Source organism: Anabrus simplex, unplaced genomic scaffold (genome assembly GCF_040414725.1).
Source record: "Anabrus simplex isolate iqAnaSimp1 unplaced genomic scaffold, ASM4041472v1 ctg00000130.1, whole genome shotgun sequence".
In the NCBI taxonomy this organism is placed as follows: Eukaryota; Metazoa; Arthropoda; class Insecta; order Orthoptera; family Tettigoniidae; genus Anabrus; species Anabrus simplex.
In genome coordinates, this window is record NW_027130079.1 from 167,186 (window position 1) to 193,986 (window position 26,801).

General features: G+C 48.4%; 7 non-coding genes and 1 pseudogene across 7 annotated transcripts; 1 reads left to right on the forward strand and 7 right to left on the reverse strand.

Annotated features, from left to right (window-relative positions):
* Positions 1-172: 172 nt before the first annotated feature.
* On the reverse strand, positions 173-334 carry LOC137503520 (U1 spliceosomal RNA). The gene has a single exon (XR_011019190.1). It is a non-coding gene; the product is annotated as a U1 spliceosomal RNA (small nuclear RNA).
* A 1,840-nt stretch (positions 335-2,174) lies between these two features.
* LOC137503521 (U1 spliceosomal RNA) lies at positions 2,175-2,336 on the reverse strand. The gene has a single exon (XR_011019191.1). It is a non-coding gene; the product is annotated as a U1 spliceosomal RNA (small nuclear RNA).
* Positions 2,337-2,961: 625 nt separating this feature from the next.
* Positions 2,962-3,119, forward strand: LOC137503514 (U2 spliceosomal RNA; annotated as a pseudogene).
* A 7,063-nt stretch (positions 3,120-10,182) lies between these two features.
* On the reverse strand, positions 10,183-10,344 carry LOC137503522 (U1 spliceosomal RNA). Its single transcript, XR_011019192.1, has one exon. It is a non-coding gene; the product is annotated as a U1 spliceosomal RNA (small nuclear RNA).
* Positions 10,345-17,272: 6,928 nt separating this feature from the next.
* LOC137503523 (U1 spliceosomal RNA) lies at positions 17,273-17,434 on the reverse strand. Its single transcript, XR_011019193.1, has one exon. It is a non-coding gene; the product is annotated as a U1 spliceosomal RNA (small nuclear RNA).
* A 1,840-nt stretch (positions 17,435-19,274) lies between these two features.
* Positions 19,275-19,436, reverse strand: LOC137503525 (U1 spliceosomal RNA). The gene has a single exon (XR_011019195.1). It is a non-coding gene; the product is annotated as a U1 spliceosomal RNA (small nuclear RNA).
* A 1,840-nt stretch (positions 19,437-21,276) lies between these two features.
* Positions 21,277-21,438, reverse strand: LOC137503526 (U1 spliceosomal RNA). The gene has a single exon (XR_011019196.1). It is a non-coding gene; the product is annotated as a U1 spliceosomal RNA (small nuclear RNA).
* Positions 21,439-23,278: 1,840 nt separating this feature from the next.
* LOC137503527 (U1 spliceosomal RNA) lies at positions 23,279-23,440 on the reverse strand. The gene has a single exon (XR_011019197.1). It is a non-coding gene; the product is annotated as a U1 spliceosomal RNA (small nuclear RNA).
* Positions 23,441-26,801: the final 3,361 nt, after the last annotated feature.

Genomic DNA, 26,801 nt, shown 5'->3' on the forward strand with positions numbered 1-26,801 from the left:
TCACACCGTACAGCTCAAGGATATTGTTTGGAATTGTTTCAGCAAAACATGGGGAAGTGCAAAAATCACAAACCTTTATTTCTCTCCTGTAAACAATTACAAGTACATAAACCGACCCCTTGGGGTATCGAACCCCTTCCAGTCACAATTCTTTGGTTTATTTCTAAAATGTCCGGGACAGCGCGAACGCAGTCCCGACTACCAAAAATTACGCGCCCGAGATATCCACATTAGGGATATTCGCAGGGGTCAACCCAAGCGAAGTGCAATGCAAGGGCCTCACCCTGGGGGAACCGCCTTCTTGATCACGGTAACCCCTACGCCAGGTAAGTATGAGGAGTGCGCCGCTTCGTCTCGCCAAACCGAAAAGGGGCTGCAAAACTACAGGGAGAGTCTACAACCAGCCCGTGATGGTTTTAATACATTAACCTACGGTCTAATAGGGCGCACCTCTCTAGGACGAGAGGATCACATCCCTAAACGCACGACTAAGACACAGGATACCGCTATCTCACACTCGACACTCATTTCACTCCTGGCGTCAAATGGGCCCAAGCAACGAGCCTCGCCGCCCGGGTCGCAGCTTGCGCAAACCGCCAACAGAGCGCGCACACGTAACCGAAAGTCAAATGGAGCAGGCTCCTTTCTTCCTCTTCTCCCCAGCAGGTGGCACGTCACGCAAATCTCTGACGCCGTCTTGCCCTTACCTGTACTACTACTGCGCACTATGCGATGCCATGTGACATTGAAACTACTGCTCACCTATCACCCCTAGCGCCAACACAAGCCGAAGTCCTAAACAAACGAACTACTAGTTTTCCGCCAATATTTACTTTAGAAACGTCTTCCCAGGAAATGCTGCCGTGCGTACCACGCCCAGGCACCCCATTCGACTACTATTAAAGGCTTTTTAACGCGCCCCGCTACCACTTCTCGGCCATGTGGCCAAGATCAAAGTGTTCGCTTCTCGGCCTCTTGGCTAAGATCGAAGTGTACTATGTTCTTTGCGACAACTCTAGCAAGCTGGTAAGTTCGGTGGTCGCTAGGTGTCGCTCGCCTGCTACTGAGGGCGTGTCAGTGATCTGGCCACTGCGAGTCTCAAGACGTTGAGGCCTGCGCTTATCACGGTCCGGTGAGACGGCCAAAGCCCTCGGTGGTATAATGTCAAGCCCTTGACGGCTCACGTGGCTGAGTGGTGCAAAATTAAAAAAGGACACACTTTATGCAACCAGATTTTAAAGTGGAAATTGAACTTGTAATCAGAATAATTTTAAACCTTGTAAATTCTACATGTACAATTTGAGGCACGCGACGACCCCCCCCCCCCCCCCCCAACTCTCCTCTAACTCCATCAAATACTGGCCGAGGGAACCTTTCTCAGCCTAGGTGCCGGCGCTACCGCTTCTCGGCTTTTTTTCGCCGAGATCAAAGTGTACGTGTGTTTCTTATCAGCTTAATGGGGCCTCTGACCGCTGTCACGAGCAGAACTACGCTTTGACTCGGTCTTGAGCGTGCTCTTCCATTGGCCAGAATTTAGTATAGTCTGGTTCGGTCCACCCTGAAACAAGATAAAAGCAAAAACTAAGTCGAATATTCTGGTAACTTTTTGTTTCTTAGAAGTAGAAATAATAATAATAATAATAATAATAATAATAATAAAAAATCCATATCCATGCATGCGTTTGTTTTATTCCTGGTCTCAATTCTTCCTCTGTAGCTCTTTTGTAGGTTATAAATATTGCCAATTAGAAGAAGAAAGATTTTTTTTTTTTCAGAAGAAAAGAGGAAACGAAAAATAATCTCTCTAAGGGTCCTAGCGGTATGTATGACCTTTTATACACGAAAAAAAAAAAAAAGGAAAAAAAGTTCACACACTCATCCGAATGGAAACGTCTGTGAACAGGGAGAAAGAGATACTCTTACGATCTGAAGGGTAACCTCCGCTCTGCTACGTTACAAGAAACGGGCTTTCCGTTTCTTAACAGCAGGCAGGAGTATGCCCTCACACCGTACAGCTCAAGGATATTGTTTGGAATTGTTTCAGCAAAACATGGGGAAGTGCAAAAATCACAAACCTTTATTTCTCTCCTGTAAACAATTACAAGTACATAAACCGACCCCTTGGGGTATCGAACCCCTTCCAGTCACAATTCTTTGGTTTATTTCTAAAATGTCCGGGACAGCGCGAACGCAGTCCCGACTACCAAAAATTACGCGCCCGAGATATCCACATTAGGGATATTCGCAGGGGTCAACCCAAGCGAAGTGCAATGCAAGGGCCTCACCCTGGGGGAACCGCCTTCTTGATCACGGTAACCCCTACGCCAGGTAAGTATGAGGAGTGCGCCGCTTCGTCTCGCCAAACCGAAAAGGGGCTGCAAAACTACAGGGAGAGTCTACAACCAGCCCGTGATGGTTTTAATACATTAACCTACGGTCTAATAGGGCGCACCTCTCTAGGACGAGAGGATCACATCCCTAAACGCACGACTAAGACACAGGATACCGCTATCTCACACTCGACACTCATTTCACTCCTGGCGTCAAATGGGCCCAAGCAACGAGCCTCGCCGCCCGGGTCGCAGCTTGCGCAAACCGCCAACAGAGCGCGCACACGTAACCGAAAGTCAAATGGAGCAGGCTCCTTTCTTCCTCTTCTCCCCAGCAGGTGGCACGTCACGCAAATCTCTGACGCCGTCTTGCCCTTACCTGTACTACTACTGCGCACTATGCGATGCCATGTGACATTGAAACTACTGCTCACCTATCACCCCTAGCGCCAACACAAGCCGAAGTCCTAAACAAACGAACTACTAGTTTTCCGCCAATATTTACTTTAGAAACGTCTTCCCAGGAAATGCTGCCGTGCGTACCACGCCCAGGCACCCCATTCGACTACTATTAAAGGCTTTTTAACGCGCCCCGCTACCACTTCTCGGCCATGTGGCCAAGATCAAAGTGTTCGCTTCTCGGCCTCTTGGCTAAGATCAAAGTGTAGTATCTGTTCTTATCAGCTTAATTTTTTGACCCTGAATAAGCAGGAAAAGCAGGGTTCTCGCCTTTTGAGCTGAGTATTGGGCTGATAGGGACGGCGCTCGCTTGGGTTGCTAAGAACGATTAGCGATCTAACGTGTGGTTCGCCTGCCACCAGGAGCGTGCCAATGATCTGGCCACTGCGGGCTTAGTGACGACCTAGCCCGCGCTTATCAAGGTCCAGTGAGGCGGCCAAGGCTCCTGGTGGTTGAGGGTCTCACCCTAGGGCTGCCCACATAGTTTAGTGGAGTGAGTGTGTGTGCGTGTGCGGGTGAGTGAGTGCGGGAGTGAGTGCGAGAGTGGTAGGGGGAGTGAGAGGTGAGTGAGTGCGAGTGTGACTGAGGGCTCCTAAGCGGCCCGGGTGGTCCAGTGGTGCACCGGCCCGGGTAGTTTAGGGGACTGAGTGAAAGTAGTTGGGCACGAGTGTGGGAGTGGCAGGGGGAGTGGACGGTGTGTGAATCCGGGTGCGAGCAAGTGTCCTAGGCGGCTCGGGTGGTCCAGTGGCGCGACGGCCCGGGTGGCTTAGGGGACCGAGTGCGAGGAGTGACTTGAGCGTGGGAGTGAGTGAGTCTGAGTGCAAGTGAGGGCCCTGGGCGGCTCGGGTGGTCCAGTGGTGCACCGGCCCGGGTAGTTTAGGGGTCCGATTGTGAGCGGGTGTGAACGGCGAGTGAAAGTGGGAGCGACTGCGGGAGTGGAAGCGAAGGTCGAACCCGGCTGCGCGTTCGGAGCCAAGTGACCAGTGTAGCTCAGTGACACAAGTGTCAAGGCCGGGTAGCCTAGTGGTGCGAGTGCTTCTGTACGAGTGAGACTGTGTAAGGGCTTGTGTAGTCCAGTAATTTGGCCGTGTGAGTGCGTGAGTCAGTGCAGCCTTGTTGTGTGAGGATAGGAGCGGGAGTGAGTACTTGAGTGCGTCTGGGATTGACTGTTGAGCGTGTTGGAACTGTGCAGTAGCGCGATGAACATCACGAGGAGCTCCGATGATGATGTGGGTGAGACCCTGGATGTGAGTGGTGCGGGGACGCTCCCCAGTCTGCGTGGCAGGCTTAGTCACCCTACCTCCACCCCGGTGCCTCACCCGGATATGAACCCCGACGCTGCTGTTTTTGTTCCTGTTGCAGGTGGGGAACAGCGCGTTGGGACACAGATCATCTTCAGGCTACCATACACCACCACGAGATGGCTCTGCCCTGCCTGCACTGCACCACAAAAAACGTTCAAGCGCCAGGAGGATCTGATCAAACATACAAAGAGGTTTCACCTGGCACGAGGATGTACGCTGGAGGTGGTTTTTGAATGCTGTGGCCTGCAATTCTCAACTTCTGTCAACAGATACGCGAAGAAGCAGGCCAACAAGCACTGGGGAGAAGCACACCCTGACCAGTCCATTGACTCCGTGACGCAAGGAAGATGTCGCCACACGATCTACGGTGACACCAACAGAGTCTACACGACGCCTGGCCCCTCTCCCCGACGCTCGATCCTGTCATCACCACCAGCTATCCGTGCGTCCCCTCGTCCTTCCCCGTCGGTCCCTACCACCTCCACACCGCTACCCCCAGGCAGACAGCGGCCAAGAAGAGCTCCGGCCAACCCACCACCGCGCCCGGCCTCCGCCAACCGCCTCCAGAGGGTGACTCCAACAGATGAAGAGCCTCCCCACCACCACGATGAGCGTCGCCCCACCATCTGCGGCGACGTGAGGCCCCAACAGGAGCTGCCTGACAACCCTCCCGGGAAGGCTACTCCTATCGAAAATCAACTGTGCCTCCTTTCTCCCCAGGCTCCCCCCCTGGACGTCCCTACCTCTGGTTCACCACCACCCTCAGGCAGCTCACTGGCCGAAACTGCTACCGATCCTCCTGGCAGACACACTCTGAGAACATCGACTTCCAACACCGGCCCGACCAGGCAACACGATGGAGACCCAGTGGCCCCACCTCCGGACACCAGAGCCACGGACCAGCACTCCACCTTAGCTGACACGACCATCACGACAACACCGAGCGAGCCCGAAGATATATCGACGCTCAGAGCGGCATCCCCGACACGGAGCAACGATGGCGGCCTCAACGGGACTGAACATGACACCTCTGACGCTGGAGAATCCTCAATCACTCCGACAAGTCCATCTAGCCAGAACAACAACGGCCCACCCGCTGGCACACTACAACCAAGCCAGTTCCAACAAGAATGGATGGAGAGATTCCAACTCATCGATGACTGGGAGGTCTTTGAGACGGCCTGTGGTGATCTCACCGAAGCCGTTCGCAGCAGAACTCATAAAACACCGACCGCTGCGGACGTACAGAGGAATGAAGAGAACCGACGGCAGAACCGGGACCCCTCATTCAACCGTCGACGACGCAGGGGTGTCCCCCAATTTGACCCCAAAGAGGCCGCCAAGATTCAGCGTCTGTACCGCGTGGACCGGCGCAAAGCGATGAGGCAGATTCTGGGACAGGAATCCCCCTACTGCATGGCCCCCCAAGAAGAGCTGGAGGAGCACTTCGTGGGAGTTCATCGGGCCAGGGACGGCTGTTCCACCGACCCAGCTGAAGAAAGAGTACCGAAGCTACCAAGAATCGAGGACCCCATTACCATCGACAACATCCGACCAGAAGAGGTGGCCCTCAAGTTATCCAAGGCCCCTAGCACTGCACCTGGGCCCGATGGTATTACATACCAGCAATGGAGGCAGGTCGACAAGGATGGGTCTCTACTCGCGACCATCTTCAACGTGTGCCTTCGGTACTCCAGAGTCCCCGCATCCTGGAAGCAAAGCAGGACAGTGCTTATTTTCAAGAAAGGCGACCAGGATGATCTGTCAAACTGGAGACCTATAGCCCTTTCCAACACCATCGGAAAGATCTACTGCAGCATCATTGCAGCTAGGCTGGGTTCGGTGGCAGCGGCGAACAACATCATCTCACCCCAGCAGAAGGGATTCATGCCAGCAGAAGGCTGCATCGAGCACAACTTTGTGCTTCAAGAAATCCTGGTGGATGCTCGAAGAACAGGAAGAGAAGTCGTCATCGCCTGGCTTGACCTTGCTAACGCCTTCGGGTCAGTGCCCCACTCCACCATCCTTCGGGCACTGACCGACATCAACGCAGGCTCTCACCTCGTCAACATAGTGAGCGATTTATACACCGGTAGCACCACCAGGATCCGGTCCACGACGGGTGACACCAACCCCATCCCCTTCAACGCGGGAGTCCGGCAAGGCTGCCCGCTATCACCGATCCTCTTCAATATCGTGATGGAGTACCTCCTTCGCACCGCCACCGACGTTAGTAAGACTCATGGATACGACATCAGAGGCTACACCGCATCTGTCCTGGCCTTTGCAGACGACATCGCCCTAATAGCCAGGTCAGAGGAGCACATGAGATCTATGCTCGAGAGGATGGGCAGTACCGCGCGCTGGCTCGGCCTCGAATTCAAGCCGCAAAAATGTGCCACACTCCACATGAGGAAGAAGACCACTCTCGCCACGGGATTCACCATCTCCGGGGGAGCCATGGACACTCTTCGAGAAGGGGACTCATACCAACACCTTGGAGTCCCAACGGGTTTGAAAGTGGACCAAACCCCGAATAAAGCCATCGAGCGGATTGAAGGAGAGGTCGACGCAGTCTTCAATAGCCTCCTCGCACCGTGGCAAAAACTCGACGCCCTGCGCACCTTTATCATCCCGCAGCTCGAGTTTACGCTACGGTCGTCCCGAGTGAAGAAAACCCTGTTCCACCAGCTAGACAGGAAAATCAAGACCGGCGCTAAAACTGTCCTCAACCTACCGCAGCGTGCAAGTGCTGAGATCGTGTTCATCCCAACGCGTCAAGGCGGTGCTGGACTTCCACCGATAGCCGACATCTCAGACTTGGCAGCAATTAATCACATCTTTAGGCTGCTAAGCTCTAACGATGAAAGCATCGCGAAGCTTGCGCTGGAGGGCCTCCGTGCCACCGTAAAGAAGAGGATCCTGCAGGATCCATCACCGAGGGATATGGCCACCTACCTCTCCGGGTCCATGGAGGAGCCTTTCGACAGGGACTCGGGAGACGTAGGCACACTCTGGTCATACGCGAGGTCGGCAACCCGCCGGATGCAGAAGAGGATCCCAGGACTACGATGGGGATGGGCCGAGACGCTCAAGAGATGGGAGCTTCACCTCCCCCACCCAGAGACCGTCACTAGCGTCGCTGATGAAGGATCGCGTCGCGACATGGCAGCACTCCTCCGCTCATGCCTCACGGAGCACTATCGCCATCAACTGACATCAAAACCTGATCAGGGAAAGATTCTACGAACCTCGTCCCAGAACATCCCATCTAATCACTTCTTACAGTCTGGGAGGTATACGAGATTCGCTGACTGGCGATTCATACACCGTGCTCGCCTGGGAGTGCTGCCCCTCAACGGATGCTGGAGATACGACAGGGCTAACAACGACCGCCGTTGCCGCAAGTGTGGCGAATTGGAGGAGACGACGGCCCATGTTATGAATCACTGCCGTCCACATCTAACCACAATGACAAGGAGGCACGACGCGATCCTTGACAGAGTTGCCAAAGCCGTACCTGCCAGGTCGGGAGCATGCCGCAAGAACCAACAGGTTCCCTTCGACGAGCTCACCGGGTCAGGCACTAACATCCCTCAGGACATCCGAGCTCAAAGACCTGACCTGGTAGTCATCAACAAGGAAAAGAAGGTGGTAACAATAGTCGACGTCACTATCCCGTTCGATGATGGATACGAGTCCCTACAGAAGGCACGCGACTCGAAGAAGACCAAGTACGAGCCAACTGCGAGGATTTTACGTGACGCCGGCTACACTGTGAATCTGGACGCCTTCATTGTGGGCTCGCTCGGTACCTGGGACGGTGCCAACAGTAAAACGCTACAGTACTTGGGCATCAGCAAGTCCTACTCTAAGATGATGGCCAACCTGTGCGTGTCTGACTCAGTTCGATGGTCCAGAGACATCTACGTCGAGCACGTGACTGGCCACCGGCAATACACCTGAGCGGCTGCAGTGTGGTGCTGAACACTCCAAGAGTGGTGACAGTGCGTGTGTTAGTGATCTGTGTCAGTGTTGTGAAGTGAAAGTGGAGCGCCCTTGCGCAACTGAATGAATGAATCTCCACTAGTGAACGAGTGTTTTCTTATGCTAATTGTATATACCTGTATATAATTATTTCATGTGGCTGTGTATTATTGTATGTATTATAGGTAGTGTACATCTGGGTGTATCAGTGGGTGTGCAAGGAAGTAATGAATGCTGCAAGAATGTGAGATCGAATGAAGTATGTCTGTTAGTATGGACGAGTGCATTGTATGTCTGTTAGTATGGATGAGTGCGAGTACGAAGCCAACACTTATAAGTCCATTGTAATAAGCTGGCCTGTAAATACTATCTCTTATTTTATTGTGTATTGTATGCATGAATGGATGAGCAAATGATAGGCAACATCAGGGTCGTGTCAACTAGAAATTAATTTAGCTCAGGCCAAATGCCTAGCGCACTGGAAGGGTCCAACTAACATATGGTCCTAGTTGAACAGTGGGCAGGGCACCTCCACCCCACCTCAATCCCACTTAGGCCTGTAAGGGGGTCACGGGGACTCAAGGGTGGGAGAACGTTGGACCACTTCCAGATGCCTCTACATCTTAGAACAGAACACCAAGTGAAACACGACACTGATGACCTAAGTTGAAAGAGTGCGCGAATGTACAGTGGCATGCCTAGTTCCGGGTTAAACCCAAGTATTATAATCTAGATTATTTTATACTTAGCACCTACCAGCAAGAGCCACACGGACTCAAACAATTGATATAATAGTGGACTCACCAGCAGCCAAATCATATTGCATTGTAAATACCTATGTTCAACTCTACCAGCAGCCTTTTATATATATTGTATACGTCAACGCTTGAAATGTAAATATTTAAATATTTAATAAAAAAACATTTTATCTGTTCTTTGCGACAACTCTAGCAAGCTGGTAAGTTCGGTGGTCGCTAGGTGTCGCTCGCCTGCTACTGAGGGCGTGTCAGTGATCTGGCCACTGCGAGTCTCAAGACGTTGAGGCCTGCGCTTATCACGGTCCGGTGAGACGGCCAAAGCCCTCGGTGGTATAATGTCAAGCCCTTGACGGCTCACGTGGCTGAGTGGTGCAAAATTAAAAAAGGACACACTTTATGCAACCAGATTTTAAAGTGGAAATTGAACTTGTAATCAGAATAATTTTAAACCTTGTAAATTCTACATGTACAATTTGAGGCACGCGACGACCCCCCCCCCCCCCAACTCTCCTCTAACTCCATCAAATACTGGCCGAGGGAACCTTTCTCAGCCTAGGTGCCGGCGCTACCGCTTCTCGGCTTTTTTTCGCCGAGATCAAAGTGTACGTGTGTTTCTTATCAGCTTAATGGGGCCTCTGACCGCTGTCACGAGCAGAACTACGCTTTGACTCGGTCTTGAGCGTGCTCTTCCATTGGCCAGAATTTAGTATAGTCTGGTTCGGTCCACCCTGAAACAAGATAAAAGCAAAAACTAAGTCGAATATTCTGGTAACTTTTTGTTTCTTAGAAGTAGAAATAATAATAATAATAATAATAATAATAATAATAAAAAATCCATATCCATGCATGCGTTTGTTTTATTCCTGGTCTCAATTCTTCCTCTGTAGCTCTTTTGTAGGTTATAAATATTGCCAATTAGAAGAAGAAAGATTTTTTTTTTTTCAGAAGAAAAGAGGAAACGAAAAATAATCTCTCTAAGGGTCCTAGCGGTATGTATGACCTTTTATACACGAAAAAAAAAAAAAAGGAAAAAAAGTTCACACACTCATCCGAATGGAAACGTCTGTGAACAGGGAGAAAGAGATACTCTTACGATCTGAAGGGTAACCTCCGCTCTGCTACGTTACAAGAAACGGGCTTTCCGTTTCTTAACAGCAGGCAGGAGTATGCCCTCACACCGTACAGCTCAAGGATATTGTTTGGAATTGTTTCAGCAAAACATGGGGAAGTGCAAAAATCACAAACCTTTATTTCTCTCCTGTAAACAATTACAAGTACATAAACCGACCCCTTGGGGTATCGAACCCCTTCCAGTCACAATTCTTTGGTTTATTTCTAAAATGTCCGGGACAGCGCGAACGCAGTCCCGACTACCAAAAATTACGCGCCCGAGATATCCACATTAGGGATATTCGCAGGGGTCAACCCAAGCGAAGTGCAATGCAAGGGCCTCACCCTGGGGGAACCGCCTTCTTGATCACGGTAACCCCTACGCCAGGTAAGTATGAGGAGTGCGTAGCGTAGCGTAGAGTCGGTTATGTTCATTCTTTCCCCAGAAGGGGGAAAGCGGGCCATCAGCTCAACAAAGGAGCTCTTCAGCCGAAGAAGAAAAGAATACATGTGAAAAAACAACATGAGAAGGCATGTTTCGTACACGCCAGGAAGAGAAAGGTACCGGATGAGATTGACTGGCGCAGGGGAAAACGCAACCACAAGAGGCACCCCAGTGAGAGACCCCCACCCCACCCCGAGAGGGAAACACCCCCACTAGACCCCGTTTATTGAAAAAGTCAGAAAATACAGTACAAACAATATATAAAATTAGAACAGTATCCAAACAGGGGCAAAGAAAAAATTCAGAGAAAATGTCCATAAAAGACGAGTAAGAAATTGAAATATTGTCCATCTTGCGGTATAGAGAAAAACATTGGTACACCAAACACAGCAAAAGTAATGAACATGATCTTGAACATGAAAAGAGACAAATACGAGAGGGTACAGTATATCAGAAGATATCTGCACAAGTGTAAGGAGTCATTATAAAGTCTGTGCCGATGAGCAAGAAAACAAGACACAAACGAAGAAATACTTGAGGTACGACGAACAACACTAATTAAGTACGAGAATAACGAAAAACAAAAAGCACTAGTGAAGAGAAAAAGCGAGAAAAGGAACACAAACACTATATTACACAACACAAACTTTGTCGAGCGCATATGGCGCTATTGTCGAAGTGTGGCAGAAGTATGCGCGACCTGAGCCAGGAGCAATGAACTTTTCCAAAGCTTAAAGGAGATAGCTGTAACGAAAGTAGGTCGCAACGTGCGAAGGGAGTGGATATTAAAGAGGAACGGGTGGAAAAAGATGAGCAGTGTGCGGGGTTCGAGTATTATGCAGTATAGAGGTAGCAAGAGGAGAAAGTGGAAGTGCTTCGGTAATAATAGGGTGACGGAAATGATGACCAGTTTGAAGATAGGTAAGACGGAGAGAATGAAGATGAGTAAGAATATGCGGGAAGTCATAGTACGGTAAGAAGTGAGCAGAAGGGGTGTCATAAGGAAGGCGGTACGCGATACGAATGGCATGTCTGTCAAGTCGAGCGAGGCGAGCATATTCTGTAGGATGGGCTGTAATCCAGGTTAAGGAGGCATAAGTTAATAAAGGGCGGATAAAGGTTTTATAGAGGGTTAGAATATGGGGAGGTTTCAGTCCCCATGTGGACCCAGTTAAGGTACGAAGGGCGCGAAAACGGTATAAGGCTTTACGATGTATCGAAGCTAAGTGATAGGACCATTTAAAATTATTTTGAAATTGGATACCGAGATAGGTGAGGAGTTTTGTCTCTACGAGAGGAACATTATAAAGGGTAATATGAAGACGATGACTAACAGGACGGAGACGGGTTTTAGAACGGAAAGTCAGGAATTGAGTTTTAGTGGTATTAACGGTGAGGTGCCAAGAATTGAGCCAGGTTTCAAGGGCGGTGAAATAAGTTTGTATCTTACGGGAAAGTGACGTAAAAGTAGGGGCAAAAGCAAGGATGGCAAGGTCATCTGCGTACTGATACAGTCGAAGAGGAGGATCAGGGTGAGGGATATCATACGTATAGAGAATATAGAGGAGAGGGGAGAGGGGGGAACCCTGAGCTACGCCAGATGTGATAGGAAATACATAGGAATGAGAACCCTGGATAGAAATCATGGCAGTGCGGCATTTAAGATAGTTATAAAGTAGACGAAGAATAGTAAGTGGGAGTGGAAGATGAGATAATTTATAGTAAAGGCCAGCATGCCAAACAGAATCAAAGGCTTTATCAACATCTAAGCAAATGAAAGCAGCCGGTCGATGAGTGCGGAGATAAGTGTCCAGGGAGGCAGTGATATGAAAGAGATGATCATGAGTAGAAAAGTGGGGTCGGAAGCCAGCTTGAGAAGTAGGGATGAGATGGAGTGAGTGGAGGTAACGGGAGATGCGGTGACTAAGAATACCTTCAAAAATCTTGGAAAGGACTGAGAGGAGAGAAATGGGACGGTAGGAACGAGGGTCGGAGAGGGGTTTATGAGGTTTAGGAAAAAGAAGGATGATGGCCTGGCCCCAATGGGCAGGAAAGAAGCCAGTATAGAGCAAAGTATTATAGATGGTACAAAGATGATAAATAAGAAGTAAAGGAGCTTCACGAATGTGACGATAAGTAATGCGATCGGAACCAGGAGCAGTATTACGTTTATGGCGGACGTAAGTGAGGATTTCATGGGGGGTGATAGGCGTATTTAAAGGGTGAGTGTAATCAACTGTACCATAATGGGAGAAGGACGGTTGAAGATGAGGATGGGTGGGATCGTTATGGTGAAGAATAGTAGGTTCATCAGGATGTTGATAGTGTGGGGGGTGAGAGGGGGAAAAAACAGTAGAAAAATAGTCCGCGAAAGCATCTGCCTTTTCTTTAGGTGTAGATGGAGGAGTATTAGCAGTAAGTATGGGGTAGGTAGGGGAGGGGGTGCCAGTTTTAGTAAGTCTACGGAAAGTCGTCCAGAATTTGTGTGAGTCATGTGTGGCAGTTAAGTTGTTACAAGCGTCAGTCCAGTGTTTCTTCTTGATGGCTTTGATATAGGAACGTGCATGGCGAAGGGTGCGTCTGTGAGCAAGGAGGGTGGTCGGATCACGGGTACGAATATAGGAATGGTAATAATCGTGAGCAAGGCGAAGGAGGGAGAGGGCTTTAGGAGGGATAGGAGGTTTGGAGGGATGATAGGAGTGACGAGGGATATGGAGATGGTCAGCAGTTTGTAGGGCGTGTTCGACCTGAGTGATGAGGGCATTAAGAGATGCGAAAGTAGTGGGAGGGGGTGAAGCAGGAAGGAGGTTGGTAATAGTGGTGCGGTAATTAGCCCAGTTAGTTTGAGAATAACGACGGGTAGGAGGAGGGCGATTGGGGGAAGTAGGAGTCAGATAGGAGACAGAGGGAATAGTAAGTAATGCTGGGAGATGATCGGAGTCAATCAGAAGAAGTTTATCAATGGTCAAGTGGGTGGAAAGGGAGGGGGAAAGGAGTAAGGCATCAGGGGTGGTATTGGAAATAGGACGAGTGGGGAAAGGGAAAGGAACTTGTATAGCCCGGATGTCATTAACTAAGCGAGAGAAAGTTTGAGTTTGAGTGACATTATACGAATAAATATTAATATCCGCGATCAGAATATAAGTGGAAAATTTGGAATCAAGAAACGTAATAAAGTCAACTGGGGGAGGGGTACGAGGCGGTAAATAGAGGGTAGCAATAGCAAGGGAGGATCCATTAGCAAGAAAAGTTTCTAGAATAAGGTATTCAAAAGGAGTAGTAGTAAAAGTATAAGAATGCAGACGACTGGTAATATGACGTTTAAGACCGATAGCTACACCGCCACGAGCCTCGCCGATGCGATCGGCGCGGTAGAAACGGTATTTCGGAAAACGAGGATGGTGAGCAGGCGTGAGGAAAGTTTCATTAAGAACAAAGACATCCGGGTCATACAAAGACAAGGAAAGGTTCAAGAGGTCTCCATGGGCTGGTAGTGAACAGATGTTAGCATAGTATAAGCGTAACGTTTAACTCATAAAGGGGGAAGCAGCAAGGGGAAAAAATGCAAAATGCATCTTCGTCCCCGAATAAGCTACGTCAACATGAGTATTAAATACCAGCCGGGAGGCCAATTGAACCTGTTGCAGGATAAAAGGACGGTGGAAAGGAAGGATATTTTGAAGCAGCATAGTAACGAACCGGATGATATTTTCCAGGTGAAAGGTAGGAGTGGAAAAGGAGGGGTGGGTGGGAAGATCCTGGGAAATCACAGGAGTGACAGTTTCTGGGTGTTCTGGATCGGGAGCTGGACGGGATTTACATTTATAGGAATAGGAAGGATGAGGTTGGGAACAATTGACACACTTGGGATGCAACTTATTAGGACAATTATTAGTCAAGTGCTCCTGGCTACTACAAATGGCGCATACCTGTGCCGACGGACACGATGTTCCAGCGTGGTCGTAGCGCTGACAGCGTCCACAGCGGATCTTCTGCGGTGGTGCCAGGCGAGACGGCTCCACACGGTGACGGATGCCGTAGATAACAACACCATCACGCAGGAGGGCGTCCAGAGTGTTGACATCCTGGGATACAATCCTGATGAGAGTGGTCGGTCCTTGAGCATTTTTGATGCGGACCACCCGATGAATCTGGTGGTTGGCCAGTTGTAGTTGGTCAGTAATTTCAGCATCCGACCAGTCTCTCGATACCCGATAAGCCACCACAGAGTGGAAGGGTGGTGAACGGGATGATGAAGCAGGAGTACGTACAGGAGGTCGACGAGTGATGTCCGTGGCAGTGGCACCTTTGCCAAAGTAGGCCAGTCCAACTTTGTTTTTGAAGTCAGTGATGAAGGCATGAGTCGTCTTAATATTGAGAGAGCCATCTCGAGTCGGTTGTAGTTCCAGGTCGTAGTAAGAGAGGTTTGGCATGTATTGGCAGAGAATGCGATAAACGCGTTGTGGAGCTATTTGATCGGGTTCTTTACTCGTAAGCTTGGTGAGAAAGAATACAGGCGGTAGCTGAGGAGCAGAAGTAAGCACACTGCGCTGGCGGATGGTGGGAGCCAAGGCCGGATTTTTCGCAGCTTGGGCATAGCTACGAGGCTGGGCCGGCGAGTAATGCGCAGGAGTCGATGGAAGTGGTGCTGGTAAAGATTGCTGCTCAGTATCAGCGTCCAGGAGATTCAAGCGGCTAATGCCGGAAACCTGAGTGGGAGTAGAGCTGGGTGACGTGAGTGTAGATCCAGACGAACTGGAGCCGGCCGGCTGGCCGCACAATTTCTTACGGTCCGTCTCAGATTCCGGAGAGAGAGGACGACCCGTCTTGATGTTCTCGGCGTCCATATTGGGCGAGCCCGGCGGAGGTTGAGCAGAGGCCATCGAAGCGTCGCGACGAGAAAGAAAGGCAATGACGACAACAGAGAGAGAACTCGAACCTTCTTGAAGGAAGAGAAGAGAAACCACTCGAAGCTGCTCGAAAGTTCTAGAAGTATAAATCACTGCATCGAGAAACATCCACGAACCGACAATATATAGGAGGAGTGCGCCGCTTCGTCTCGCCAAACCGAAAAGGGGCTGCAAAACTACAGGGAGAGTCTACAACCAGCCCGTGATGGTTTTAATACATTAACCTACGGTCTAATAGGGCGCACCTCTCTAGGACGAGAGGATCACATCCCTAAACGCACGACTAAGACACAGGATACCGCTATCTCACACTCGACACTCATTTCACTCCTGGCGTCAAATGGGCCCAAGCAACGAGCCTCGCCGCCCGGGTCGCAGCTTGCGCAAACCGCCAACAGAGCGCGCACACGTAACCGAAAGTCAAATGGAGCAGGCTCCTTTCTTCCTCTTCTCCCCAGCAGGTGGCACGTCACGCAAATCTCTGACGCCGTCTTGCCCTTACCTGTACTACTACTGCGCACTATGCGATGCCATGTGACATTGAAACTACTGCTCACCTATCACCCCTAGCGCCAACACAAGCCGAAGTCCTAAACAAACGAACTACTAGTTTTCCGCCAATATTTACTTTAGAAACGTCTTCCCAGGAAATGCTGCCGTGCGTACCACGCCCAGGCACCCCATTCGACTACTATTAAAGGCTTTTTAACGCGCCCCGCTACCACTTCTCGGCCATGTGGCCAAGATCAAAGTGTTCGCTTCTCGGCCTCTTGGCTAAGATCGAAGTGTACTATGTTCTTTGCGACAACTCTAGCAAGCTGGTAAGTTCGGTGGTCGCTAGGTGTCGCTCGCCTGCTACTGAGGGCGTGTCAGTGATCTGGCCACTGCGAGTCTCAAGACGTTGAGGCCTGCGCTTATCACGGTCCGGTGAGACGGCCAAAGCCCTCGGTGGTATAATGTCAAGCCCTTGACGGCTCACGTGGCTGAGTGGTGCAAAATTAAAAAAGGACACACTTTATGCAACCAGATTTTAAAGTGGAAATTGAACTTGTAATCAGAATAATTTTAAACCTTGTAAATTCTACATGTACAATTTGAGGCACGCGACGACCCCCCCCCCCCCCCCCCAACTCTCCTCTAACTCCATCAAATACTGGCCGAGGGAACCTTTCTCAGCCTAGGTGCCGGCGCTACCGCTTCTCGGCTTTTTTTCGCCGAGATCAAAGTGTACGTGTGTTTCTTATCAGCTTAATGGGGCCTCTGACCGCTGTCACGAGCAGAACTACGCTTTGACTCGGTCTTGAGCGTGCTCTTCCATTGGCCAGAATTTAGTATAGTCTGGTTCGGTCCACCCTGAAACAAGATAAAAGCAAAAACTAAGTCGAATATTCTGGTAACTTTTTGTTTCTTAGAAGTAGAAATAATAATAATAATAATAATAATAATAATAATAAAAAATCCATATCCATGCATGCGTTTGTTTTATTCCTGGTCTCAATTCTTCCTCTGTAGCTCTTTTGTAGGTTATAAATATTGCCAATTAGAAGAAGAAAGATTTTTTTTTTTTCAGAAGAAAAGAGGAAACGAAAAATAATCTCTCTAAGGGTCCTAGCGGTATGTATGACCTTTTATACACGAAAAAAAAAAAAAAGGAAAAAAAGTTCACACACTCATCCGAATGGAAACGTCTGTGAACAGGGAGAAAGAGATACTCTTACGATCTGAAGGGTAACCTCCGCTCTGCTACGTTACAAGAAACGGGCTTTCCGTTTCTTAACAGCAGGCAGGAGTATGCCCTCACACCGTACAGCTCAAGGATATTGTTTGGAATTGTTTCAGCAAAACATGGGGAAGTGCAAAAATCACAAACCTTTATTTCTCTCCTGTAAACAATTACAAGTACATAAACCGACCCCTTGGGGTATCGAACCCCTTCCAGTCACAATTCTTTGGTTTATTTCTAAAATGTCCGGGACAGCGCGAACGCAGTCCCGACTACCAAAAATTACGCGCCCGAGATATCCACATTAGGGATATTCGCAGGGGTCAACCCAAGCGAAGTGCAATGCAAGGGCCTCACCCTGGGGGAACCGCCTTCTTGATCACGGTAACCCCTACGCCAGGTAAGTATGAGGAGTGCGCCGCTTCGTCTCGCCAAACCGAAAAGGGGCTGCAAAACTACAGGGAGAGTCTACAACCAGCCCGTGATGGTTTTAATACATTAACCTACGGTCTAATAGGGCGCACCTCTCTAGGACGAGAGGATCACATCCCTAAACGCACGACTAAGACACAGGATACCGCTATCTCACACTCGACACTCATTTCACTCCTGGCGTCAAATGGGCCCAAGCAACGAGCCTCGCCGCCCGGGTCGCAGCTTGCGCAAACCGCCAACAGAGCGCGCACACGTAACCGAAAGTCAAATGGAGCAGGCTCCTTTCTTCCTCTTCTCCCCAGCAGGTGGCACGTCACGCAAATCTCTGACGCCGTCTTGCCCTTACCTGTACTACTACTGCGCACTATGCGATGCCATGTGACATTGAAACTACTGCTCACCTATCACCCCTAGCGCCAACACAAGCCGAAGTCCTAAACAAACGAACTACTAGTTTTCCGCCAATATTTACTTTAGAAACGTCTTCCCAGGAAATGCTGCCGTGCGTACCACGCCCAGGCACCCCATTCGACTACTATTAAAGGCTTTTTAACGCGCCCCGCTACCACTTCTCGGCCATGTGGCCAAGATCAAAGTGTTCGCTTCTCGGCCTCTTGGCTAAGATCGAAGTGTACTATGTTCTTTGCGACAACTCTAGCAAGCTGGTAAGTTCGGTGGTCGCTAGGTGTCGCTCGCCTGCTACTGAGGGCGTGTCAGTGATCTGGCCACTGCGAGTCTCAAGACGTTGAGGCCTGCGCTTATCACGGTCCGGTGAGACGGCCAAAGCCCTCGGTGGTATAATGTCAAGCCCTTGACGGCTCACGTGGCTGAGTGGTGCAAAATTAAAAAAGGACACACTTTATGCAACCAGATTTTAAAGTGGAAATTGAACTTGTAATCAGAATAATTTTAAACCTTGTAAATTCTACATGTACAATTTGAGGCACGCGACGACCCCCCCCCCCCCCCCCCAACTCTCCTCTAACTCCATCAAATACTGGCCGAGGGAACCTTTCTCAGCCTAGGTGCCGGCGCTACCGCTTCTCGGCTTTTTTTCGCCGAGATCAAAGTGTACGTGTGTTTCTTATCAGCTTAATGGGGCCTCTGACCGCTGTCACGAGCAGAACTACGCTTTGACTCGGTCTTGAGCGTGCTCTTCCATTGGCCAGAATTTAGTATAGTCTGGTTCGGTCCACCCTGAAACAAGATAAAAGCAAAAACTAAGTCGAATATTCTGGTAACTTTTTGTTTCTTAGAAGTAGAAATAATAATAATAATAATAATAATAATAATAATAAAAAATCCATATCCATGCATGCGTTTGTTTTATTCCTGGTCTCAATTCTTCCTCTGTAGCTCTTTTGTAGGTTATAAATATTGCCAATTAGAAGAAGAAAGATTTTTTTTTTTTCAGAAGAAAAGAGGAAACGAAAAATAATCTCTCTAAGGGTCCTAGCGGTATGTATGACCTTTTATACACGAAAAAAAAAAAAAAGGAAAAAAAGTTCACACACTCATCCGAATGGAAACGTCTGTGAACAGGGAGAAAGAGATACTCTTACGATCTGAAGGGTAACCTCCGCTCTGCTACGTTACAAGAAACGGGCTTTCCGTTTCTTAACAGCAGGCAGGAGTATGCCCTCACACCGTACAGCTCAAGGATATTGTTTGGAATTGTTTCAGCAAAACATGGGGAAGTGCAAAAATCACAAACCTTTATTTCTCTCCTGTAAACAATTACAAGTACATAAACCGACCCCTTGGGGTATCGAACCCCTTCCAGTCACAATTCTTTGGTTTATTTCTAAAATGTCCGGGACAGCGCGAACGCAGTCCCGACTACCAAAAATTACGCGCCCGAGATATCCACATTAGGGATATTCGCAGGGGTCAACCCAAGCGAAGTGCAATGCAAGGGCCTCACCCTGGGGGAACCGCCTTCTTGATCACGGTAACCCCTACGCCAGGTAAGTATGAGGAGTGCGCCGCTTCGTCTCGCCAAACCGAAAAGGGGCTGCAAAACTACAGGGAGAGTCTACAACCAGCCCGTGATGGTTTTAATACATTAACCTACGGTCTAATAGGGCGCACCTCTCTAGGACGAGAGGATCACATCCCTAAACGCACGACTAAGACACAGGATACCGCTATCTCACACTCGACACTCATTTCACTCCTGGCGTCAAATGGGCCCAAGCAACGAGCCTCGCCGCCCGGGTCGCAGCTTGCGCAAACCGCCAACAGAGCGCGCACACGTAACCGAAAGTCAAATGGAGCAGGCTCCTTTCTTCCTCTTCTCCCCAGCAGGTGGCACGTCACGCAAATCTCTGACGCCGTCTTGCCCTTACCTGTACTACTACTGCGCACTATGCGATGCCATGTGACATTGAAACTACTGCTCACCTATCACCCCTAGCGCCAACACAAGCCGAAGTCCTAAACAAACGAACTACTAGTTTTCCGCCAATATTTACTTTAGAAACGTCTTCCCAGGAAATGCTGCCGTGCGTACCACGCCCAGGCACCCCATTCGACTACTATTAAAGGCTTTTTAACGCGCCCCGCTACCACTTCTCGGCCATGTGGCCAAGATCAAAGTGTTCGCTTCTCGGCCTCTTGGCTAAGATCGAAGTGTACTATGTTCTTTGCGACAACTCTAGCAAGCTGGTAAGTTCGGTGGTCGCTAGGTGTCGCTCGCCTGCTACTGAGGGCGTGTCAGTGATCTGGCCACTGCGAGTCTCAAGACGTTGAGGCCTGCGCTTATCACGGTCCGGTGAGACGGCCAAAGCCCTCGGTGGTATAATGTCAAGCCCTTGACGGCTCACGTGGCTGAGTGGTGCAAAATTAAAAAAGGACACACTTTATGCAACCAGATTTTAAAGTGGAAATTGAACTTGTAATCAGAATAATTTTAAACCTTGTAAATTCTACATGTACAATTTGAGGCACGCGACGACCCCCCCCCCCCCCCCCCAACTCTCCTCTAACTCCATCAAATACTGGCCGAGGGAACCTTTCTCAGCCTAGGTGCCGGCGCTACCGCTTCTCGGCTTTTTTTCGCCGAGATCAAAGTGTACGTGTGTTTCTTATCAGCTTAATGGGGCCTCTGACCGCTGTCACGAGCAGAACTACGCTTTGACTCGGTCTTGAGCGTGCTCTTCCATTGGCCAGAATTTAGTATAGTCTGGTTCGGTCCACCCTGAAACAAGATAAAAGCAAAAACTAAGTCGAATATTCTGGTAACTTTTTGTTTCTTAGAAGTAGAAATAATAATAATAATAATAATAATAATAATAATAAAAAATCCATATCCATGCATGCGTTTGTTTTATTCCTGGTCTCAATTCTTCCTCTGTAGCTCTTTTGTAGGTTATAAATATTGCCAATTAGAAGAAGAAAGATTTTTTTTTTTTCAGAAGAAAAGAGGAAACGAAAAATAATCTCTCTAAGGGTCCTAGCGGTATGTATGACCTTTTATACACGAAAAAAAAAAAAAAGGAAAAAAAGTTCACACACTCATCCGAATGGAAACGTCTGTGAACAGGGAGAAAGAGATACTCTTACGATCTGAAGGGTAACCTCCGCTCTGCTACGTTACAAGAAACGGGCTTTCCGTTTCTTAACAGCAGGCAGGAGTATGCCCTCACACCGTACAGCTCAAGGATATTGTTTGGAATTGTTTCAGCAAAACATGGGGAAGTGCAAAAATCACAAACCTTTATTTCTCTCCTGTAAACAATTACAAGTACATAAACCGACCCCTTGGGGTATCGAACCCCTTCCAGTCACAATTCTTTGGTTTATTTCTAAAATGTCCGGGACAGCGCGAACGCAGTCCCGACTACCAAAAATTACGCGCCCGAGATATCCACATTAGGGATATTCGCAGGGGTCAACCCAAGCGAAGTGCAATGCAAGGGCCTCACCCTGGGGGAACCGCCTTCTTGATCACGGTAACCCCTACGCCAGGTAAGTATGAGGAGTGCGCCGCTTCGTCTCGCCAAACCGAAAAGGGGCTGCAAAACTACAGGGAGAGTCTACAACCAGCCCGTGATGGTTTTAATACATTAACCTACGGTCTAATAGGGCGCACCTCTCTAGGACGAGAGGATCACATCCCTAAACGCACGACTAAGACACAGGATACCGCTATCTCACACTCGACACTCATTTCACTCCTGGCGTCAAATGGGCCCAAGCAACGAGCCTCGCCGCCCGGGTCGCAGCTTGCGCAAACCGCCAACAGAGCGCGCACACGTAACCGAAAGTCAAATGGAGCAGGCTCCTTTCTTCCTCTTCTCCCCAGCAGGTGGCACGTCACGCAAATCTCTGACGCCGTCTTGCCCTTACCTGTACTACTACTGCGCACTATGCGATGCCATGTGACATTGAAACTACTGCTCACCTATCACCCCTAGCGCCAACACAAGCCGAAGTCCTAAACAAACGAACTACTAGTTTTCCGCCAATATTTACTTTAGAAACGTCTTCCCAGGAAATGCTGCCGTGCGTACCACGCCCAGGCACCCCATTCGACTACTATTAAAGGCTTTTTAACGCGCCCCGCTACCACTTCTCGGCCATGTGGCCAAGATCAAAGTGTTCGCTTCTCGGCCTCTTGGCTAAGATCGAAGTGTACTATGTTCTTTGCGACAACTCTAGCAAGCTGGTAAGTTCGGTGGTCGCTAGGTGTCGCTCGCCTGCTACTGAGGGCGTGTCAGTGATCTGGCCACTGCGAGTCTCAAGACGTTGAGGCCTGCGCTTATCACGGTCCGGTGAGACGGCCAAAGCCCTCGGTGGTATAATGTCAAGCCCTTGACGGCTCACGTGGCTGAGTGGTGCAAAATTAAAAAAGGACACACTTTATGCAACCAGATTTTAAAGTGGAAATTGAACTTGTAATCAGAATAATTTTAAACCTTGTAAATTCTACATGTACAATTTGAGGCACGCGACGACCCCCCCCCCCCCCCCCCAACTCTCCTCTAACTCCATCAAATACTGGCCGAGGGAACCTTTCTCAGCCTAGGTGCCGGCGCTACCGCTTCTCGGCTTTTTTTCGCCGAGATCAAAGTGTACGTGTGTTTCTTATCAGCTTAATGGGGCCTCTGACCGCTGTCACGAGCAGAACTACGCTTTGACTCGGTCTTGAGCGTGCTCTTCCATTGGCCAGAATTTAGTATAGTCTGGTTCGGTCCACCCTGAAACAAGATAAAAGCAAAAACTAAGTCGAATATTCTGGTAACTTTTTGTTTCTTAGAAGTAGAAATAATAATAATAATAATAATAATAATAATAATAAAAAATCCATATCCATGCATGCGTTTGTTTTATTCCTGGTCTCAATTCTTCCTCTGTAGCTCTTTTGTAGGTTATAAATATTGCCAATTAGAAGAAGAAAGATTTTTTTTTTTTCAGAAGAAAAGAGGAAACGAAAAATAATCTCTCTAAGGGTCCTAGCGGTATGTATGACCTTTTATACACGAAAAAAAAAAAAAAGGAAAAAAAGTTCACACACTCATCCGAATGGAAACGTCTGTGAACAGGGAGAAAGAGATACTCTTACGATCTGAAGGGTAACCTCCGCTCTGCTACGTTACAAGAAACGGGCTTTCCGTTTCTTAACAGCAGGCAGGAGTATGCCCTCACACCGTACAGCTCAAGGATATTGTTTGGAATTGTTTCAGCAAAACATGGGGAAGTGCAAAAATCACAAACCTTTATTTCTCTCCTGTAAACAATTACAAGTACATAAACCGACCCCTTGGGGTATCGAACCCCTTCCAGTCACAATTCTTTGGTTTATTTCTAAAATGTCCGGGACAGCGCGAACGCAGTCCCGACTACCAAAAATTACGCGCCCGAGATATCCACATTAGGGATATTCGCAGGGGTCAACCCAAGCGAAGTGCAATGCAAGGGCCTCACCCTGGGGGAACCGCCTTCTTGATCACGGTAACCCCTACGCCAGGTAAGTATGAGGAGTGCGTATCGTATCGTATATCAGTTATGTTCACTCTTTCCCCAGAAGGGGGAAAGCGGGCCATCAGCTCAACAAAGGAGCTCTTCAGCCGAAGAATAAAAAGAATACACGTGAAAAAGTAACATGGGAAGGCATGTTTCGTACACGCCAGGAAGAGGAAGGTACATAATGAGAATGTTTGGCGCAGGGGAAGACGCGACCACAAGAGGCACCCCAGCGAGAGACCCGCACCCCACCCCGAGAGGGCAAAACCCCCACTAGACCCCGTTTATTGAAAATATCAGAAAATACAATACAAATAATATACATATGGTGAACAGTATCCAAGAATGGGCAATGAAAGATTTTAGAGAAAATGTCCGTAGAGTACTATTTGCAAAAGAGTAAAGTGTCCATCTTGCTGGATAAAGAAAAACATTGGTACACCAATCACAGCAAAAGAAATTAACATGATCGTTAACATGAAAGGAGAAAAATACAAGAGGGTACAGTATATCAAAAGATATTTGCACACGTAAAAGGAGTCATTATAAAGTCTGTGCCGATGAACAAGAAAGGAGAGCACAAATAAGGAAAAGCAGGGGGTACGACGAACAACACAAATTAGGTACGAGAATAACGAAAAACGAAAAAGCACTAGTGAAGAGAAAATTCGAGAAAAGGAACACAAACACTATATTGCACAACACAAACTTTGTCGAGCGCATAAGGCGCTATTGTCGAAGTGTGGCAGAGGTATGCGCGACCTAAGCCAGGAGCAATGAACTCTTCCTAAACTTAAAGGAGATAGCTGAATCGAAAGTAGGTCGCGACGTTCGAAGGGAGTGGATATTAAAGAGGAGCAGGTGGAAAAAGGTGAGCAGTATGCGGGGTTCGAGTATTATTCAGGATAGAGGTAGCGAGAGGAGAGAGGGAAAGTGCTTCAGTAATAATAGGGTGACGGTAATGATGACCAGTTTGAAGATATTTAAGGCGAAGAGAATGAAGATGAGTGAGAATATGAGGAAAGTCATAGTACGGTAAAAAGTGAGCGGAAGGGGTGTCGTAAGGAAGACGATACGCGATACGAATGGCATGTCTATCAAGGCGAGAGAGGTGAACATATTCAGTAGGATGGGCTGTAATCCAGGTTAAGGAGGCATATGTTAATAAGGGGCGGATGAAGGTTTTATAGAGGGTTAGAATATGATGAGGTTTCAGGCCCCATGTGGATCCTGTTAAGGTACGAAGGGCGCGAAAACGATATAAGGCTTTACGGTGTATTGAAGCTAAATGGTGGGACCATTTAAAATTGTTTTGAAATTGGATACCGAGATAGGTAAGGAGTTTAGTTTCTACAAGAGGAGCATTATAGAGGGTAATAGGAAGACGATGACTAACAGGACGGAGACGGGCTTTAGAGCGGAAAGTGAGGAATTGGGTTTTAGTGGTATTAACGGTGAGGTGCCAGGAATTAAGCCAGGTTTCAAGGGCGGTGAAATAAGTTTGTATCTTACGGGAAAGTGACGTAAAAGTTGGTGCAAAAGCAAGGATTGCAAGGTCGTCGGCGTACTGATACAGTCGAAGAGGGGGATCAGGGTGGGGTATATCATAAGTATAGAGTATATAAAGGAGAGGGGAGAGAGGGGAACCCTGAGCTACGCCAGACAGGATAGGGAAGACATAGGAATGAGAACCCTGGATAGAAATCATGGCAGTGCGGCATTTAAGATAGTTATAAAGGAGACGAAGAATAGTAAGTGGGAGTGGAAGATGAGATAACTTATAATAAAGGCCAGCATGCCAAACAGAATCAAAGGCTTTATCAACATCTAAGCAAATGAAGGCAGCCGGTCGATGAGTGCGGAGATAAGTGTCCAGAGAGGCAGTGATATGAAAGAGATGATCATGAGTAGAAAAGTGGGGTCGGAAGCCAGCTTGAGAAGTAGGAATGAGATGGAGTGAGTGGAGGTAACGGGAGATGCGTTGACTAAGGATACCTTCAAAAATCTTGGAGAGAACTGAGAGGAGAGAAATAGGACGGTAGGAACGAGGGTCGGAGAGGGGTTTATGAGGTTTAGGAAAAAGAAGGATGATGGCTTGGCCCCAGTGGGCAGGAAAGAAGCCAGTATAGAGCAAAGTATTATAGATGGTACAAAGATGATAAATAAGAAGTATAGGGGCTTCACGAATGTGACGATAAGTAATACGATCGGAACCAGGAGCGGTATTACGCTTATGGCGGACGTAAGTGAGGATTTCATGGGGGGTGATAGGCTTATTTAAAGGGTGGGAGTAATCAACGGTACAATAATGGGAGAATGACGGTTGAAGATGATGATGGGTGGGATCGTTATGGTGAAGAATAGTAGGTTCATCAGGATGTTGATAGTGTGGGGGGTGAGAGGGGGAAAAAACAGTAGAAAAATAGTCCGCGAAAGCATCTGCCTTTTCTTTGGGTGTAGTAGGAGGAGTAGAAGCAGTAAGTATGGGATAGGTAGGGGAGGGAGTGCCAGTTTTAGTAAGTCTACGGAAAGTCGTCCAGAATTTATGTGAGTCATGTGTGGCAGTTAAGTTGTTACAAGCGTCAGTCCAATGTTTCTTCTTAATGGCTTTGATATAGGAACGGGCATGACGAAGGGTGCGTCTGTGAGCAAGGAGGGTGGTCGGATCACGAGTACGAATATAAGAATGGTAATAATCATGAGCCAGTCGAAGAAGGGAGAGGGCTTTAGGAGGGATAGGAGGTTTGGTGGGATGATAGGAATGACGAGGGATATGGAGATGGTCAGCAGTTTGGAGGGCGTGTTCGACCTGAGTAATAAGAGCATTAAGAGATGCAAAAGTAGTGGGAGGGGGTGAAGCAGGAAGGAGATTGGTAATAGTGGTGCGGTAATGAGCCCAGTTTGTTTGAGAATAACGGCGGGTAGGAGGGGGACGAGGAGGGGAAGTAGGAAGCAAATAGGAGACAGAAGGAAGAGTAAGTAAAGCTGGAAGATGATCTGAATCAATCAGAAGAAGTTTATCGATGGTCAAATAGGGGGAAAGGGAGGGGGAAAGGATTAAGGCATCAGGGGTGGAATTGGAAATAGGACGAGTGGGAAAAGGAAAAGGAACTTGTATAGCCCGGATGTCGTTAACTAAGCGAGTGAAAGTTTGATTTTGGGTGACATTATACGAAGAGATATTAATATCGGCAATCAGAATATAAGTGGAAAATTTAGAGTCAAGATACGTAATAAAGTCGACGGGAGGAGGGGTACGAGGCGGTAAATAGAGGGTAGCAATAGCAAGAGAGGATCCATTAGCAAGAAAGGTTTCAAGAATAAGATATTCGAAAGGAATAGTAGTAAAAGTATAAGAGTGCAAACGGCTGGT